Here is a 20,918-nt window from a genome sequence, read left to right on the forward strand (position 1 = left end):
ATATTTTAGGATGCCTTAAGGTGTGATAGAACTTGACGTTTATGTTTATTTCTGATTTCTTTTTGAGTACAACTAAGATTCTGGCCTCTCCAATATGGCGCGGGCTCCCACACTCCAAATGGAGACACATACATTTCAGCTTTCTTGAGTTTGGGCTTGGTCACGTGTAACGACCCTCTATAAACACGAATGACGATGTACGTTCGTGTTCACTATTCTGAACGGACTGACGTCACGAGTCGGACACTTTCACGCGATACTGGGTGAGTGAACAAAAGCGCTGCTCGGTTTTACTTCAAATAGGATCTTGTTTGTTGCTAGTACACTATAGTGGAAGAAGGGAGCGCTTCACCAGCTCACTTCAATTGTTAAGAGATTTATTTGTCGCCGCAATGATGTTCGGAATTGTCTAACGTAAGGATATGGGTTTGAATACTTAAAGGAATACAAGACGTGGCCATTAAACTGGTGACTAGAAGTCGGGCGTACTGCGTATACATCAGTATACAGAGAAATCATTCATGTATGTATTAATTTATTTTTATTTTCATCAGGGGAGCTTACCATGGACTCCTTCAAGTGCTGACCAGGTCGACCGGTTATTACACACAAGCGTTACATGAATCGACTAGTATTTTTGGTAATTATGTACTACATATTCATATGAGTTTCATTTTTACCTTTTTTTCACCATGGCTTGGACACTAGGATGACCACTATGTGTCCACTGGTTTAACTTTGTGTTTTCACAATTGGGGTCAACATAAGCGTCGATCTATGTGTTCTTTGTCTTTCTATGCTATTTGGCACTTTTATACTTTATGCTCTGATGATTGGGGTCAACATTTATGGGACACTCGTGCACGGTGTGAAACTGGATGTTATGGTATGGGTTTTGTGTACTCGTTTGTGCTTTTAAGACTAGACACATATCTTATGTTTCGCTCCTAGATAACAGTTGTAAAATATTGAATGCCCCACGTCTGGACTTGTTCGTGTATTGGAATCTGGAAATATGTTATCTATCAGGAGTAAGTGATATTTAAATTCAATGCGACCAATTCAGGAGCAGTGGGATTACGTGTTACAATATTGGATATTGTTCTTGTCATCTTTACAGATACATTGGAGGACGGAACAGATCCAAATCTGACAATTAGGCATTTTGACTCTAATGAGTTTTCTTGGATGAAGTTTGTGCGGCAATTTTGGTGCAAGACCATAAAACATCCGGATCAGTAACACCGATCTGGTGGGTTGTATATAGATATTGTTATACCTCTCACAGCTGGGTATCAATCACTACATTTGATGTCACACAGAGGTGATAAACAAGATACAGAAAGTATTTTGGTGAAGGTTCACAGTTCTACTGAACCACTAGCTTTGTGACTAAACTTTGGTTAATACAAATAACTCTTTTCTATCTCCCATTTTTCTCGTATTCTCTCTACGGTCTTTATAATTTGACCTCTATTAAAATATTAAAGTATTGCTGAAAACTGCCATGTTTATTTACAACATTGGGCTAAAGTGATTTGTACTTTGGTTGTGGTTACTATCTGTGCTAAGCACCAACAATATGTACTGTATCTGTTTTTTCAGCCTTGAAAAAGTCTAAAGAGGCGAAACACGTGTTGGCTGATGTTTTACTGTAATTGATGTTCCTCCGAATAAATCAACTTTGAACAGAAACTGGACTTTACTATGTTTTGCAAACACATTTCAGCCTGTACTTTTATATTAATTATGCTGTATAAGGACATATGATGTGATCTATGTCAAGCATGTGGTTGTTTCTACTAATATCCAATACTGTGGTGGATTAAGCAACTGCTCAAGGGAGTGCTGGGTGCGGTTCCATTATATGCTTATATTCTTTAAATTAGTATTCCTAAAGTACAGGGGACACCTTTGGTAGTAGGGTGCCGGAACTGCGATTGCACCTCTGCATGTGTACAAATTTCACCAGAATTTTTTATATTTCTCATTGACAACTTGACTTTGGTTACAAATATGGTTACGAGGTGCAGTAATTTTACCTTCCGGGGCGACTAGTACCGCACATTTCTTTGTATATCTTGAACGTGGTTGCGGAACAAATGCACTAAAGTATGGGGGTCATGGAAAGGGATGGATGATGCCTTATCAAACAATTAATGGGCTGGGAGGGGAAATATGTGCACTGGAGCAACAGGACTCAAGCTTGGTACTATGGGATGTGTCTATCACATGCTGTGGCTGGACTGTAGGTTTTATATTCAGGGGACTGTCTGTATTGGGGGGTTGTGTCACTAATGGGTGGAATTGGTTTGAGAATAACAATTTGTCTATTGTACTTAAACTGATTAAAAAGATATTTTTTTAAGTTGCTGAGGCATGATGAGCTAAAATGGAGAAATAAATTCAGAGCTGTTCTGAGCAGGGGTGGGTGGTAATTATGTTTGGTCCAGAGCACTTAAAATACTTAAGATTTTCCTGCCCAGGGCCCTGCAGCAATGAGAGAGCAGGCAGAGCTCCAAGAACAGTTAATTGAAGCAGGCACACAAAGGTGCTCAAAGCACAGAGGGCAGGGGTGGGGCCCAGATCACCCAGCAGATAACCTCTGTCCTCTGAATCCCAAGAGTCTCCATCCCTCCCTATAACACTGCAGGGGAGAGGGCGACTAAAGTCCTCAAAGCACAGAGGGCAGGGGTGGGGCCCAGATCACCCAGCAGCTAACCTCTGTCCTCTGAATCCCAAGAGTCTCTATCCCTCTCAATAACACTGCAGGGGAGAGGGCGACTAGGGCCCCAAAACATTGAGGGCAGGGGTGGACCCCAGATCACCCAGCAGTCAGACTCTCTGTCCCCTGAATCCCAAGGGTCTCCATCCCTCCCTATAACACTGCAGGGGAGAGGGCGACTAAAGTCCTCAAAGCACAGAGGGCAGGGGTGGGGCCCAGATCACCCAGCAGCTAACCTCTGTCCTCTGAATCCCAAGAGTCTCTATCCCTCTCAATAACACTGCAGGGGAGAGGGCGACTAGGGCCCCAAAACATTGAGGGCAGGGGTGGACCCCAGATCACCCAGCAGTCAGACTCTGTCCCCTGAATCCCAAGAGTCTCCATCCCTCCCTATAACACTGCAGGGGAGAGGGCGACTAAAGTCCTCAAAGCACAGAGGGCAGGAGCGGGCCTCTGTCCCCTGAATCCTAAGAGTCTCTATCCCTCTCCATAACACTGCAGGGGAGAGGGTGACTAGGGCCCCAAACCATTGAGGGCAGGGGTGGACCCCAGATCACCCTAGGGCAGCCTCTGTCCCTGAATCCCAAGAGTCTCTATCCCTCTCAATAACACTGCAGGGGAGAGGGCGACTAGGGCCCCAAAACATTGAGGGCAGGGGTGGACCCCAGATCACCCAGCAGTCAGACTCTGTCCCCTGAATCCCAAGAGTCTCCATCCCTCCCTATAACGCTGCCGGGGAGAGGGCGACTAGGGCCCCAAACCATTGAGGGCAGGGGTGGACCCCAGATCACCCTAGGGCAGCCTCTGTCCCTGAATCCTAGGAGTCTCCATCCCTCCCATAACACTGTAGGGGAGAGGGCAACTAGGGCCCCAACACAATGTGCGCAAGATTGGGCCCTAGATCACTCTAGGGCAGTCAGCCCCTGTCCCCCAAACCCCCTGACTCCCCTTCTCTGCCCCATCCTCCCCATAACACTGCAGAGGTGAGGGTAGCTTGGGCCCCTACAAACCTCACGGTAAGAGTGGGCCACACCACATGGTGAAACCTCTACATACAATGGCCACATTTCCATTATCAGGTAACACATATCTTTGTGAGTCTGCAGTCACAGTGAGTAGGCGTTGACGCTTAGAAAGTGCTGAGACATCAGAAAATGTCTGTTGCGTAGAGGGTGGCTAGTTGTAATGCGGCTCATTTTTTGGGTGTTTCTAATTCTAAATTACTCTCCAATAAATCAGTCAATAAAAAGACTTGAGCTTAGTGAGTGATTACTACATACTCTATTTACTACTTCCTGGAGTGAGTCTTGAGTCTTCTCTATTGCAACGTTCGAGAGACGACTCTGGTATCCAAGTGGAATAAAGTAGTCTTGAGCTTTGAAACACCAATAGTAAGTATCAGTATATACCACAGATTCTGCCAGTAAACACTTACTGCCACAGGATCTGGGGGCATATGTATCAACAACACCATTTGCGATTCTCAAATAGCGATTTTTAAAGAATCGCTATTTGAGAATTGCAAAACGGGATGTATTTAAAAAATTGCAAACTTTTTGCGATTTCTTAAAATTCCTTAATTGCGATTAGCAAATTGCGAAATCGCAATTAAGGAATACCTGCCCATTCATTTCTATGGGCCAGGAGACCCATAGGAGTGAATGGGAAGTAATTCTCAAATAGCGAATCGCAATTTGCTAATCGCAATTTGGGAATAATTTCAAAGGTGCAAGGGTGTCATGATGACACCCTGATGCACCCCTGAAATGAGCATGTGTGTGCATATGGCGCACATACATGCCCTAAGGGCATGTATGAGCGCCACGTGGCACTTTGTAAAATTAAAAAAAGTGCATTTTGAAAGGAAATCGCAAATTACCATCAACTGGAAGTTGGTGGTAATTTGCGATTTCTTAAGGATAATTCGCACAACTTGGGTGCTTTTTACATCTCATTTAAGAAATCGCAATTTGCGATTTCTTAAATGCTTCCGCAAAATTAAGAAATCGCTAAATTAGCAATTCCTTAATTTTGCGATGGGATTTGTCTCATACATCCAGATTACCGATTTTTTAATCGCAAATGCTGTTATTTTGCGAATCGCAGCGTTTGCGACTAAAAAATCGTTTGATACATATGCCCCCTGGTCCCGTGGGTATGTTTTAGCGAGGGGTAATCTCAGTTTCCCACTTCGTCGAAATATGCCGGAAACAAACACTGCATTCTAAAGCTGGCCAGGGCCACAACCCTGACATTCCCCAGGAGAGGGCAGCACTTTAGCTTTATCATCAGAATCAATAACACACTAACTATGGGCTACAGGGCCACAACCCTGACATTCCCCAGAGAAGGGCAGCACTTTAGCTTTATCATCAGAATCCATAACACTCTAACTGTGGGCTACAGGGCCACAGCCCTGGCATTCCCATGGGAAGGGCAGCACTTTAGCTTTATCATCAGAATCCATAACACTCTAACTGTGGGCTACAGGGCCACAACCCTGACATTCCCCAGCGAAGGGCGGCACTTTAGCTTTATCATCAGAATCAATAACACACTAACTATGGGCACACTGCATTCTAAATCTGGCCATGGCCACAACCCTGACATTCCCCAGGGAAGGGCAGCCCCCATACCCAGATTTACCTATGCACCCCCCAGCTCCCTGATCACCCCTGCTCCTCCCCACCCCCTGAAGAACCCATACCCAGATTTACCTCTGCATCCCCCCCACCAGCTCCCCGATCACCCCCTGCCCCTCCCCACCCCCTGAGGACCCCAGACCCAGATTTACCTCTGCATCCCCTCCCCACCCCCTGAGGACCCCATACTCAGCTTTTCCTCTGCACCCCCCAGCTCCCTGATCACCCCCTGCCCCTCCCCACCCCCTGAGGACCCCATACTCAGCTTTACCTCTGCACCCCCCAGCTCCCTGATCACCCCCTGCCCCTCCTCACCCCAGGGGGCCCCATACACAGCTTTACCTCTGCACCCCCCTCGTCCTCTTTAATTATTTATTTTTAACGCGTTGAAGATAACCACTGACTCACTACAAAATGGGTCTAATTCAAGACTCACTAGTGTAGTGAAATGCCATAAACACAGAAAGTAATCATAACTCGTGCACTCACTCCTGCACCAGGGATCCAAAGCCCTGGGGTCAGGCGGTCAGCTGTCTCGGAAGCAGCACTCATCAAACTGCGCATGCGCACCCCCTAAACGTCAGTCTGAGTCCATCACTAACACAGTCTGGGCTCAGCGCGCATGCGCAGTTATTAACTGTCGATATTTTCACGAACTAGTAACCATGTGCAGGTGTGCGGGGCCTCCGGAAGTGACGTTCCTTGAATTGGCAAACAGTGGGTGGCGCATGCGCAGATTTCAACTTAAATTGCCGGAAGTGACGTCCACAGCCAGGGAGTGTGACTCGCAGACAGTTGAGCTGCAGCCCCAGGGGGGCGCCTCGAAGCAAAGGATTCATCTCCAGGCGCTGTGAGGCCTGGTGAGTCAGAGATGAGGCTGGAGGGGGGGGGGGGGGGGTGCCCCCGCTGGTGAAAGGCCAGAGGTCAGTGGTTTAATGACCCTCCTGCAGACAGTCTGTCAGCATATTACAGGAGTATATTTTTATATGGATAGTTCAGTGGGTTAATGCGCCTCCTGCAGAGAGTCTGCCATCGTATTACAGGACAGTATTTTACATGGACAATTCAGTGGGTTAATGCGCATCCTGCAGAGAGAGCGCCTGCATATTACAAGACTGTATTTTATATAGATAGTTCGGTGGGTTAATGCGCATCCTGCTGAGATTCTGCCATCATATCACAGGACTGTATTTTATATGGATAGCTCAGTGGGTTAATGTGCCTCTTGCAGAGAGCCTGCCAGCATATTACAAGACTATTTTATATCGATAGCTCGGTGGGTTAATGCGCCTCCTGCAGAGAGTCTGCCAGCATATTACAGGACTGTATTTTATCTGGATAGCTCTGTGGGTTAATGCGCCTCCTGCAGAGGGTCTGCCAGCATATTACAGGACTGTATTTTTTATGGATAGCTCAGTGTGTTAATGCGCCTCCTTCAGAGAGTCCTTCAGCAATGTACAGGGCTGTATTTTATCCGGATAGCTCAGTGGGTTAATGCGCCTCCTGCAGAGAGTCTGCAGCATATCACAGGACTGTATATTATACGGATAGCTCAGTGGGTAATGGGCCTCCTGCAGAGAGTCTGCCAGCATATCGCAGGACTGTATTTTATATGGATATCTCAGTGGTTTAGTGCGCCGCCTGCAGTGTTTGCCAGCATATTACAGGACTGTATTTTATATGGATAGCTCAGTGGGTTAATGCGCCTCCTGCAGAGAGTCTGCCAGCATATTACAGGACTGTATTTGATATGAATAGCTCGGTAGGTTAATGCGCCTCCTGCAAAGAAAGTCTGCCAGCATATTGCAGGACTGTATTTTATATGAATAGCTCAGTGGATTAATGCGCCTCCTGCAGAGAGTCTGAAACATATTACAGGAGTGTGTTTACAGGACTGTATCTAAATAGATAGCTCAGTGGATTAATGCACCTCCTGCAGAGAGTCTGAAGCATATTTCAGGATTGTATTTAAATGGATAGCTCAGTTGCTTACCGCGCCTCTCGCAGAGAGTCTGCCAGCATTTTGCAGGACTGTATTTAAATGGATAGCTCGGTGGGTTAATGTGCCTCCTGCTGAGATTCTGCCGTCATATCACAGGACTGTATTTAATATGGATAGGTCAGTGGGTTAATGTGCCTCCTGCAGAGAGTCTGCTGGCATATTAAACAACTGTATTTTATATAGATAGCTTGGTGGGTTAATGCGTCTTCTGCAGAGAGTCTGCCAGCATATTAGAGGACTGGATTTTATACGGATAGCTCAGTGGGTTAATGCGCCTCCTGCAGAGAGTCTGCCAGCATATTACAGGACTGGATTTTATACGGATAGCTCAGTGGGTTAATGTGCCTCCTGCAGAGAGTCTGCCATCGTATTACAGGACAGTATTTTATATGGACAGTTCAGTGAGTTAATGCGCTTCCTGCAGAGAGAGCGCCTGCATATTACAAGACTGTATTTTATATAGATAGCTCGGTGGGTTAATGCGCCTTCTGCAGAGATTCTGCCAGCATATTACAGGACTGGATTTTATACGGATAACTCAGTGGGTTAATGTGCCTCCTGCAGAGAGTCTGCCAGCATATTACAAGACTGTATTTTATATGGATAGCTTGGTGGGTTAATGCGCCTCCTGCAGAGAGTCTGCCAGCATATTACAGGGCTGTATTTTATATGGATAGCTCGGTGGGTTAACGCGCCTCCTGCAGAGAGAGCGCCTGCATATTACAAGTCTGTATTTTATATGGATAGCTCGGTGGGTTAATGCGCCTCCTGCAGAGAGTCTGCCAGTATATTACAGGACTGTATTTTATATGGATAGCTCGGTGAGTTAATGCGCCTCCTGCCGAGAGTCTGCCGGCATATTACAGGGCTGCATTTTATATGGATAGCTCGGTGGATTAATGCGCCTCCTGCAGAGAGTCTACCAGCATATTACAGGACTGTATTTTATATGGATAGCTCAGTGGTTTAATGCGCCTCCTGCTGAGATTCTGCCGTCATATCACAGGACTGTATTTTATATGGACAGCTCAGTGGGTTAATGTGCCTCTTGCAGAGAGCCTGCCAGCATATTACAAGACTATTTTATATGGATAGCTCGGTGGGTTAATGCGCCTCCTGCAGAGAGTCTGCCAGCATATTACAGGACTGTATTTTATCCGGATAGCTCGGTGGGTTAATGCGCCTCCTGCAGAGGGTCTGTCAGCATATTACAGGACTGTATTTTATATGGATAGCTCAGTGGATTAATGCGCCTCCTGCAGAGAGTTTGCTAGAATATTACAGGACTGTATTTTATATGGATAGCTCAGTGTGTTAATGCGCCTCCTGCAGAGAGTCTGCCAGCATATTACAGGGCTGTATTTTATATGGATAGCTCAGTGCATTAATGCGCCTCCTGCAGAGAGTCTGCAGCATATTACAGGACTGTATTTTATACGGATAGCTCAGTGGGTTAATGCGCCTCCTTCAGAGAGTCCTTCAGCAATTTACAGGACTGTATTTCATATGGATAGCTCAGTGGATTAATCCGCCTCCTGCAGAGAGTCTGCCAGCATGTTACAGGACTGTATTTTATATGGATAGCTCAGTGGATTAATGCACCTCCTGCAGAGAGTCTGCCATCGTATTACAGGACTGTATTTTATATGGACAGTTCAGTGAGTTAATGCGCTTCCTGCAGAGTCTGCCAGCATATTACAGGACTGTATTTTATATAGATAGCTCGGTGGGTTAATGCGCCTCCTGCAGAGAGTCTGCCAGCATATCGCAGGGCTTTATTTTATATGGATATCTCAGTGGTTTAATGCGCCTCCTGCAGAGTCTGCCAGCATATTACAGGACTGTATTTTATATCGATAGCTCAGTGGGTTAATGCGCCTCCTGCAGAGAGTCTGCCAGCATATTTCAGGATTGTATTTAAATGGATAGCTCAGTTGGTTACTTCGCCTCTCGCAGAGAGTCTGCCAGCATATTGCAGGACTGTATTTAAATGGATAGCTCTGTGGGTTAATGTGCCTCCTGCTGATAGTCTGCCAGCATATTAGAGGGCTGTATTTTATATAGATAGCTCAGTGGGTTAATGAGCCTCCTGCAGAGAGTCTGCCAGCATATTACAGGACTGGATTTTATACGGATAGCTCAGTGGGTTAATGCGCCTCCTGCAGAGAGTCTGCCAGCATATTACAAGACTGTATTTTATATGGATAGCTTGGTGGGTTAATGCGCCTCCTGCAGAGAGTCTGCCAGCATATTACAAGACTGTATTTTATATGGATAGCTTGGTGGGTTAATGCGCCTCTTGCAGAGAGTCTGCCAGTATATTACAGGACTGTATTTTATATGGATAGCTCAGTGGGTTAATGTGCATCCTGCAGAGAGTCTGCCAGCATATTACAGGACTATATTTTTATATGGATAGTTCAGTGGGTTAATGCGCCCTCCTGCAGAGAGCCTGCCAGCACATTACTGGGCTGTATTTTATATGAATACTTCAGTGGGTTAATGGTCCTGCTGCAAAGAAAGTCTACCTGCATATTAAAGGACCTGTATTATATATGGATAGCTCAATGGGTTAATGTGACTACTGCAGAGAGTCTGTCAGCATATTACTGAACTGTATTTTATATGGATAGTTCACTGGGATAATGTGTCTCCTGAAGAGAGCCTGCCAGCATATTACAGGACTTTATTTTATATGGATAGTTCAGTGGGTTAATGTGCCTCCTTCAAAGAAAGTCTACCCGTATATTTCAGAACTGTACTTTATACGGATAGCTCAGTGGGTTAATGTGCCACCTGCAGAGAGTCTGCCGCATATTACAGGACTGTATTTTATATGGATAGCTCGGTGGGTTAATACGCCTCCTGCAACGAGTCTGCCAGCATATTACAGGGCCGTACTTTATCTCAGTGGGTTAATGCGCCTCCAGCGGAGAGTCTGCCAGCATATCACAGCACTGTATTTTATACGGATGGCTCAGTGGGTTAATGTGCATCCTGCAAAGAGTCTGCCAGCATATTACAGGACTGTATTTGATATGAATAGCTCAGTGGGTTAATGTGCCTCCTGCAAAGAAAGTCTACCCGCATGTTACAGGACTGTATTTTATATGGATAGCTCAGTTGGTTAATGTACCTCCTGCAGAGAGTCTGCTGGTATATTACAGGACTGTATTTTATATAGATAGCTCGGTGGGTTAATGCGCCTCCTGTAGAGAGTCTGCCAGCATATTACAGGACTGTATTTTTATATGGAGAGTTCAGTGGGTTAATGCGCCTCCTGTAAAGAAAGTCTACCCGCATGTTACAGGACTGTATTTTATATGGATAGCTCAGTTTGTTAATGTGCCTACTGCAGAGAGTCTGTCAGCATATTACTGAACTGTATTTTATATGGATAGCTCAGTGGGTTAATGTGCCTCCTGCAAAGAAAGTCTACCCGCATGTTACAGGACTGTATTTTATATGGATAGCTCAGTTGGTTAATGTGCCTCCTGCAGAGAGTCTGCTGGCATATTACAAGACTGTATTTTATATAGATAGCTTGGTGGGTTAATGCGCCTTCTGTAGAGAGTCTGCCAGCATATTACTGAACTGTATTTTATATGGATAGTTCAGTGGGTTAATGTGCCTCCCGCAAAGAGTCTGCCAGCATATTACAGGACTGTATTTTATATGGATAGCTCAGTGGGTTAATGCGCCTCCTGCAGAGAGTCTGTCCGCATAGTACTGAACTGTATTTTATATGGATAGTTAAGTGGGTTAATGTGGCTCCTGCAAATAGTCTGTCAGCATATTACTGGACTGTATTTTATATGGATAGCTCAGTGGGTTAATGCGCCTCCTGCAGAGAGCCTGTCCACATTCTACAGGACTGTATTGTATATGGATAGTTCAGTGGGTTAATGCACCTCCTGCAGAGAGTCTGCCAGCATATTACAGGACTGTATTTTATATGGATAGCTCGGTGGGTTAATGCGCCTCCTGCAGAGAGTCTGCCAGCATATCACAGGACTGTATTTTAAATGGATAGCTTGGTGGGTTAATGCGCCTCCCGCATAGAGCCTGCCAGCATATTACAAGACTGTATTTTATATGGATAGCTCGGTGGGTTAATGCGCCTCCTGCAGAGAGTCTGCCAGCATATCACAGGACTGTATTTTATATGGATAGCTCAGTGGGTTCATGCTCCTCCTGCAAAGAAAGTCTACCTGCATGTTACAGGACTGCATTTTATATGGATAGCTCAGAGGGTTAATGTGGCTCCTGCAGAGAGTCTGCCAGCATATTACTGTGCTATATTTTATATGGCTACTTCAGTGGGTTAATGCTCCTGCTGTAAAGAAAGTCTAGCCGCATATTACAGGGCTGTATTTTATATGGACAGCTCAGTGGGTTAATGTGCCTCCTGCAGAGAGTCTGCCAGCATATTACAGGACTGTATTTGACAAGGGTAGCTCAGGGGGTTAATGCGCATCCTGCAAAGAGTCTGCCAGCATATTACTGAACTGTATTTTATATGGATTGCACAGTGGGTTAATGCGCCTCCTGCAAAGAGTCTGCCAGCATATCACAGGATTGTATTTTATATGGATAGCTCAGTGGGTTAATGCTCTTCCTGTAAAGAAAGTCTGCCAGCATATTACAGGAGTGTATTTTTATATGGATAGTTCAGTGGGTTGATGCGCCTCCTACAGAGAGTCTGCCATCGTATTACAGGACAGTATTTTATATGGACAGTTCAGTGAGTTAATGCGCCTCCTGCAGAGAGAGCGCCTGCATATTACAGGACTGTATTTTATATGGATAGCTCGGTGGGTTAATGCGCCTCCTGCAGAGAGAGCGCCTGCATATTACAGGACTGTATTTTATATGGATAGCTCGGTGGGTTAATGCGCCTCCTGCAGAGAGTCTGCCAGTATATTACAGGACTGTATTTTATATGGATAGCTCGGTGAGTTAATGCGCCTCCTGCAGAGAGTTTGCCGGCATATTACAGTGCTGAATTTTATATGGATAGCTCAGTGGATTAATGCGCCTCCTGCAGAGAGTCTGCCAGCATATTACAGGACTGTATTTTATATGGATAGCTAAGTGGGTTAATGCTCCTCCTGCAAAGAAAGTCTACCCGCATGTTACAGGACTGCATTTTATATGGATAGCTCAGTGGGATAATGTGCCTCTTGCAGAGAGCCTGCCAGCATATTACAAGACTATTTTATGTGGATAGCTCGGTGGGTTAATGCGCCTCCTGCAGAGAGTCTGCCAGCATATTACAGGACTGTATTTTATCCGGATAGCTCGGTGGGTTAATGCGCCTCCTGCAGAGGGTCTGCCAGCATATTACAGGACTGTATTTTATATGGATAGCTCGATGGATTAATGCACCTCCTGCAGAGGGTGTGCCAGCATATTACAGGACTGTATTTTATATGGATAGCTCAGTGCATTAAAGCGCCTCCTGCAGAGAGTCTGCAGCATATTACAGGACTGTATTTTATACGGATAGCTCAGTGGGTTAATGCGCCTCCTTCAGAGAATCCTTCAGCAATTTACAGGACTGTATTTTATATGGATAGCTCAGTGGATTAATGCGCCTCCTGCAGAGAGTCCGCCAGCATATTACAGGACTGTATTTTATACGGATATCTCAGTGGATTAATGCTCCTCCTGCAGAGAGTCTGAATCATATTACAGGACTGTATTTTATACGGATAGCTCAGTGGGTTAATGCGCCTCCTGCAGAGAGTCTGCCAGCATATTACAGAACTGTATTTTATATGGATAGCTCAGCGGGTTAATGCGCCTCCTGCAGAGAGTCTGCCAGCATATTACAGGACTGTATTTGATATGGATAGCTCGGTAGGTTAATGCGCCTCCTGCAATGAAAGTCTGCCAGCATATTACAGGACTGTATTTTATATGGATAGCTCAGTGGATTAGTGGGCCTCCTGCAGAGAGCCTGAAGCATATTACAGGACTGTATTTAAATGGATAGCTCAGTTGGTTACTGCGCCTCTCGCAGAGAGTCTGCCAGCATATTGCAGGACTGTATTTAAATGGATAGCTCGGTGGGTTAATGTGCCTCCTGCTGATAGTCTGCCAGCATATTAGAGGGCTGTATTTTATATAGATAGCTCAGTGGTTTAATGCGCCTCCTGCTGAGATTCTGCCGTCATATCACAGGACTGTATTTAATATGTTTAGGTCAGTGGGTTAATGTGCCTCCTGCAGAGAGTCTGCTGGCATATTAAACTACTGTATTTTATATAGATAGCTTGGTGGGTTAATGCGTCTTCTGCAGAGAGTCTGCCAGCATATTACAGGACTGGATTTTATACGGATAGCTCAGTGGGTTAATGCGCCTCCTGCAGAGAGTCTGCCAGCATATTACCGGACTGGATTTTATACGGATAGCTCAGTGGGTTAATGCGCCTCCTGCAGAGAGTCTGGCCCCATATTACAAGACTGTATTTTATATAGATAGCTTGGTGGGTTAATGCGCCTCCTGCAGTGAGTCTGCCTGTATATTACAGGACTGTATTTTATATGGATAGTTCAGTGGGATAATGTGCCTCCTGAAGAGAGCCTGCCAGCATATTACAGGACTTTATTTTATATGAATAGCTCGGTGGGTTAATGCGCCTCCTGCAAAGAGTCTGCCAGCATATTACAGGGCTGTACTTTATCTCAGTGGGTTAATGCGCCTCCAGCGGAGAGTCTGCCAGCATATTACAGAACTGTATTTTATACGGATGGCTCAGTGGGTTAATGTGCCTCCTGCAAAGAGTCTGCCAGCATATTACAGGACTGTATTTTATATGGATAGCTGAGTGGGTTAATGTGCCTCCTGCAAAGAAAGTCTACACGCATGTTACAGGACTTTATTTTATATGGGTAGCTCAGTTGGTTAAAGGGCCTCCTGCAGAGAGTCTGCCAGCATATCGCAGGACTGTATTTTATATGGATAGCTCAGTGGTTTAATGCGCCTCCTGCAGAGAGTCTGCCAGCATATTACAGGACTATATTTTTATATGGATAGTTCAGTGGGTTAATGTGCCTCCCGCAAAGAGTCTGCCAGCATATTACAGGACTGTATTTTATATGGATAGCTCAGTGGGTTAATGTGCCTCCTGCAAAGAAATTCTACCCGAATGTTACAGGACTGTATTTTATATGGATAGCTCAGTTGGTTAATGTGCCTACTGCAGAGAGTCTGTCAGCATATTACTGAACTGTATTTTATATGGATAGCTCAGTGGGTTAATGCGCCTCCTGCAGAGAGCCTGTCCGCATACTACAGGACTGTATTGTATATGGATAGTTCAGTGGGTTAATGCACCTCTTGCAGAGAGTCTGCCAGCATATTACAGGACTGTATTTTATATGGATAGCTCGGTGGGTTAATGCGCCTCCTGCAGAGAGTCTGCCAGCATATCACAGGACTGTATTTTATATGGATAGCTCAGTGGGTTAATGCTCCTGCTAAGAAAGTCTACCCGCATGTTACAGGACTGCATTTTATATGGATAACTCAGTGGGTTAATGTGCCTCCTGCAGAGAGTCTGCCAGCATATTACAGGACTGTATTTGACAAGGATAGCTCAGGGGGTTAATGCACTTCCTTCAAAGAGTCTGCCAGCATATTACTGAACTGTATTTTATATGGATTGCACAGTGGGTTAATGCGCCTCCTGCAAAGAGTCTGACAGCATATTACAGGGTTGTATTTTATATTTACAGCTCAGTGGTTTAATGTGCTTCCTGCGGAGAGTCTGCCAGCATATTACAGGACTGTATTTGATACGTATAGCTCAGTGGGTTAATGCACCTCCTGCTGTATTTTATATGGATTGCACAGTGGGTTAATGCGCCTCCTGCCAAGAGTCTGCCAGCATATCACAGGACTGTATTTTATATGGATAGCTCAGTGGGTTAATGCTCCTCCTGTAAAGAAAGTCTGCCAGCATATTACAGGAGTGTATTTTTATATGGATAGTTCAGTGGGTTAATGCGCCTCCTGCAGAGAGTCTGCCATCATATTACAGGACAGTATTTTATATGGACAGTTCAGTGAGTTAATGCGCCTCTTGCAGAGAGAGCGCCTGCATATTACAAGACTGTATTTTATGTAGATAGCTCGGTGGGTTAATGCGTCTTCTGCAGAGTCTGCCAGCATATTACAGGACTGGATTTTATACGGATAGCTCAGTGGGTTAATGCGCCTCCTGCAGAGAGTCTGCCAGCATAATACAGGGCTGTATTTTATATGGATAGCTCGATGGGTTAATGCGCCTCCTGCAGAGAGAGCGCCTGCATATTACATGACTGTATTTTATATGGATAGCACGGTGGGTTAATGCGCCTCCTGCAGAGAGTCTGCCAGTATATTACAGGACTGTATTTTATATGGATAGCTCGGTGAGTTAATGCGCTTCCTGCAGAGAGTCTGCCGGCATATTACAGGGCTGAATTTTATATGGATAGCTCAGTGGATTAATGCGCCTCCTGCAGAGAGTCTGCCAGCATATTACAGGACTGTATTTTATATGGATAGCTCAGTGGGTTAATGCTCCTCCTGCAAAGAAAGTCTACCCGCATGTTACAGGACTGCATTTTATATGGATAGCTCAGTGGGTTAATGTGCCTCCTGCAGAGAGTCTGCCAGCACATTACTCTGCTGTATTTTATATGGATACTTCAGTGGGTTAATGCTCCTGCTGTAAAGAAAGTCTAGCCGCATATTACAGGGCTGTATTTTATATGGACAGCTCAGTGGGTTAATATGCCTCCTGCAGAGAGTCTGCCAGCATATTACAGGACTGTATTTGACAAGGATAGCTCAGTGGGTTAATGCTCCTCCTGCAAAGAAAGTCTACCCGCATGTTACAGGACTGCATTTTATATGGATAGCTCAGAGGGTTAATGTGGCTCCTGCAGAGAGTCTGCCAGCATATTACTGTGCTATATTTTATATGGATACTTCAGTGGGTTAATGCTCCTGCTGTAAAGAAAGTCTAGCCGCATATTACAGGGCTGTATTTTATATGGACAGCTCAGTGGGTTAATGTGCCTCCTGCAGAGAGTCTGCCAGCATATTACAGGACTGTATTTGACAAGGGTAGCTCAGGGGGTTAATGCGCCTCCTGCAAAGAGTCTGCCAGCATATTACTGAACTGTATTTTATATGGATTGCACAGTGGGTTAATGCGCCTCCTGCAAAGAGTCTGCCAGCATATCACAGGACTGTATTTTATATGGATAGCTGTTAGACGGCGACCTCAGAGGAGCCCGGAAGGGGTCCTGACTACCCTGAGACCCACCCTCGTAGTATCGTAGCCGGGCACTGGCGGGAGACTCCCCAGGGGGAGGAATCTCGCAACTAGGATCGTACTTCTGGCACCACACGACACAGAGTGACCACACTGGGTATTTCTCAGAAAACAATCTTTATCAAGTAAGTTATCACTGCAAATATGTACAAGGTGAGCACGGGCTCAAGAGTCTCGGAAAGGTAGGGGGTAGCGGGACAGTCTTTGGCAAAGGTTCAAAGCAGGGACGTATCCGGCGCACAGCTCACAATCCTCGAGCTGGGGGATACGTGGTCGTAGTCGGGGTCCAGCGGGACCGTGAGAGTCTGGGGGAGCCGCGAGTCACTCAGCGGGCTCAGGTACAAGTTCAGAGGTCTTACGATCTTCAGGAAGCCGCGAGTCACTCCGCAGGCTTAGGCACAAGTTCGGAGATGTTACGATCTTAAGGGAGCCGCGAGTCACTCAGCAGGCTTAGGCACAAGTTCGGAGATGTTACGATCTTCAGGGAGCCGCGAGTCACTCAGCAGGCTTAGGCACAAGTTCGGAGATGTTACGATCTTCAGGGAGCCGCGAGTCACTCAGCAGGCTTAGGCACAAGTTCGGAGATGTTACGATCTTCAGGGAGCCGCGAGTCACTCAGCAGGCTTAGGCGGGTTCAAGTTCCAGGAGCCGCGTCCACGTCGGCAGGCTCTCGTGGTTCCCGCGTCGAATCTGCCGGGCAGACCCAGAGCACCCCTTGTTATAGGTCGACCCCTCTTTGATGTCCGGAGTCTGTGCAGGCAGGGGTCTTGTCACCTGGGGGTCGCTTGTCGGGATTTCCTGCTATTGTCTTTTGATCCCTTTCAGGGCCGGGTCGGGAGGAGTCCCAGACACCCAGCAGGCACGGAGCCAGCCCGCAGGGAGGCCGGAGGGCCGATCGAAACCCATCGTCCCAGGGGAGTTCAGAGGTGCGATAGAAACTGCTCCTCCCTCTCTCATCCCCTGGAAGCGTGATGTCCTCCAGCCGGAGTGGCGCCTCTAGGCCAGGGTCGCGCTGGGGCCGGGCGGCCATCTTGGTGCATGAAGTGGGCACGCGGGCCCGGGGTGGCCGAAGGGAGAGAGGCCATGGACGAGGATGTCCGGGTCGGGTGCGGGTGTTCTGGTGGGAAGGGTCGGCTAGGCCGTGTGTTTGGGCTGCAGGTACCAGGTTTCGGTGGTGCGGGGGCACGGAGGGCCATTCTATGAGGCCGGGTCCAACAATAGCTCAGTGGGTTAATGCTCTTCCTGTAAAGAAAGTCTGCCAGCATATTACAGGAGTGTATTTTTATATGGATAGTTCAGTGGGTTAATGCGCCTCCTACAGAGAGTCTGCCATCGTATTACAGGACAGTATTTTACATGGACAGTTCAGTGAGTTAATGCGCCTCCTGCAGAGAGAGCGCCTGCATATTACAAGACTGTATTTTATATAGATAGCTCGGTGGGTTAATGCGCCTTCTGCAGAGAGTCTGCCAGCATATTACAGGACTGGATTTTATACGGATAGCTCAGTGGGTTAATGCACCTCCTGCAGAGAGTCTGCCTGCATATTAGAAGACTGTATTTTATATGGATAGCTTGGTGGGTTAATGCGCCTCCTGCAGAGAGTCTGCCAGCATATTACAGGGCTGTTTTTTATATGGATAGCTCGGTGGGTTAATGCGCCTCCTGCAGAGAGAGCGCCTGCATATTACAGGACTGTATTTTATATGGATAGCTCGGTGGGTTAATGCGCCTCCTGCAGAGAGTCTGCCAGTATATTACAGGACTGTATTTTATATGGATAGCTCGGTGAGTTAATGCGCCTCCTGCAGAGAGTTTGCCGGCATATTACAGTGCTGAATTTTATATGGATAGCTCTGTGGATTAATGCGCCTCCTGCAGAGAGTCTGCCAGCATATTACAGGACTGTATTTTATAAGGATAGCTAAGTGGGTTAATGCTCCTCCTGCAAAGAAAGTCTACCCGCATGTTACAGGCCTGCATTTTATATGGATAGCTCAGTGGGATAATGTGCCTCTTGCAGAGAGCCTGCCAGCATATTACAAGACTATTTTATGTGGATAGCTCGGTGGGTTAATGCGCCTCCTGCAGAGAGTCTGCCAGCATATTACAGGACTGTATTTTATCCGGATAGCTCGGTGGGTTAATGCGCCTCTTGCAGAGGGTCTGCCAGCATATTACAGGACTGTATTTTATATGGATAGCTCGGTGGATTAATGCGCCTCCTGCAGAGGGTGTGCCAGCATATTACAGGACTGTATTTTATATGGATAGCTCTGTGTGTTAATGCGCCTCCTGCAGAGAGTCTGCCAGCATATTACAGGACTGTATTTTATATGGATAGCTCAGTGCATTAAAGCGCCTCCTGCAGAGAGTCTGCAGCATATTACAGGACTGTATTTTATACGGATAGCTCAGTGGATTAATGCTCCTCCTGCAGAGAGTCTGCCAGCATATTACAGGACTGTATTTTATACGGATAGCTCAGTGGATTAATGCTCCTGCAGAGAGTCTGAATCATATTACAGGACTGTATTTTATACGGACAGCTCAGTGGGTTAATGCGCCTCCTGCAGAGAGTCTGCCAGCATATTACAGGACTGTATTTTATATGGATAGCTCAGCGGGTTAATGCGCCTCCTGCAGAGAGTCTGCCAGCATATTACAGGACTGTATTTGATATGGATAGCTCGGTAGGTTAATGCGCCTCCTGCAATGAAAGTCTGCCAGCATATTACAGGACTGTATTTGATATGGATAGCTCAGTGGATTAGTGGGCCTCCTGCAGAGAGCCTGAAGCATATTACAGGACTGTATTTAAATGGATAGCTCGGTGGGTTAATGTGCCTCCTGCTGATAGTCTGCCAGCATATTAGAGGGCTGTATTTTATATAGATAGCTCAGTGGTTTAATGCGCCTCCTGCTGAGATTCTGCCGGCATATCACAGGACTGTATTTATTATGTTTAGGTCAGTGGGTTAATGTGCCTCCTGCAGAGAGTCTGCTGGCATATTAAACTACTGTATTTTATATAGATAGCTTGGTGGGTTAATGCGTCTTCTGCAGAGAGTCTGCCAGCATATTACAGGACTGGATTTTATACGGATAGCTCAGTGGGTTAATGCGCCTCCTGCAGAGAGTCTGCCAGCATATTACAGGACTTGATTTTATACGGATAGCTCAGTGGGTATGCGCCTCCTGCAGAGAGTCTGCCAGCATATTACCAGACTGGATTTTATACGGATAGCTCAGTGGGTTAATGCGCCTCCTGCAGAGAGTCTGCCACCATATTACAAGACTATTTTATATAGATAGCTTGGTGGGTTAATGCGCCTCCTGCAGAGAGTCTGCCTGTATATTACAGGACTGTATTTTATATGGATAGCTCAGTGGGTTAATGCGCATCCTGCATAGAGTCTGCCAGCATATTACAGGACTGTATTTTTATATGGATAGTTCAGTGGGTTAATGCGCCCTCCTGCAGAGAGTCTGCCAGCATATTACTGGGCTGTATTTTATATGGATACTTCAATGGGTCAATGGTCCTGCTGCAAAGAAAGTCTACCCGCATATTACAGGACTGTATTATATATGGATAGCTCAGTGGGTTAATGTGTCTACTGTAGAGAGTCTGTCATCATATTACTGAATTGTATTTTATATGGATAGTTCAGTGAGATAATGTGCCTCCTGAAGAGAGCCTGCCAGCATATTACAGGACTTTATTTTATATGGATAGTTCAGTGGGTTAATGTGCCTCCTGCAAAGAAAGTCTACCCATATATTTCAGGACTCTATTTTATACGGATAGCTCAGTGGGTTAATATGCCTCCTGCAGAGAGTCTGCCGGCATATTACAGGACTGTATTTTATATGGATAGCTCGGTGGGTTAATGCGCCTCCTGCAAAGAGTCTGCCAGCATATTACAGGGCTGTACTTTATCTCAGTGGGTTAATGCGCCTCCAGCGGAGAGTCTGCCAGCATATTACAGAACTGTATTTTATACGGATGGCTCAGTGGGTTAATGTGCCTCCTGCAAAGAGTCTGCCAGCATATTACAGGACTGTATTTTATATGGATAGCTGAGTGGGTTAATGTGCCTCCTGCAAAGAAAGTCTACACGCATGTTACAGGACTTTATTTTATATGGGTAGCTCAGTTGGTTAATGGGCCTCCTGCAGAGAGTCTGCCAGCATATCGCAGGACTGTATTTTAT

The 20,918-nt window shown here is 46.0% G+C and overlaps 1 protein-coding gene across 5 annotated transcripts in view; it reads left to right on the forward strand.

The window, feature by feature from the left end:
- The first annotated feature begins 200 nt into the window (after window positions 1–200).
- LOC146822476 (uncharacterized) overlaps window positions 201–20,918 on the forward strand; it is a 117,792-nt gene continuing 97,074 nt past the window's right edge. Inside the window, exons 1-5 of one of the 5 annotated variants that reach the window (XR_014963314.1) lie at window positions 201–263; window positions 555–640; window positions 952–1,031; window positions 1,121–1,252; window positions 1,606–1,798. The gene's annotated coding sequence lies outside the window, so the exon portion shown is untranslated. Of the gene's footprint in view, window positions 264–554; window positions 641–951; window positions 1,032–1,120; window positions 1,805–6,108; window positions 6,228–20,918 lie in introns of those variants that run through there. The other 4 variants (XR_014963313.1, XM_085613592.1, XM_085613594.1 and 1 more) reach the window with 4 other exon arrangements.

The sequence above is a fragment of the Triturus cristatus genome, chromosome 6 (genome assembly GCF_964204655.1).
Source record: "Triturus cristatus chromosome 6, aTriCri1.1, whole genome shotgun sequence".
Classification (NCBI taxonomy): domain Eukaryota; kingdom Metazoa; phylum Chordata; class Amphibia; order Caudata; family Salamandridae; genus Triturus; species Triturus cristatus.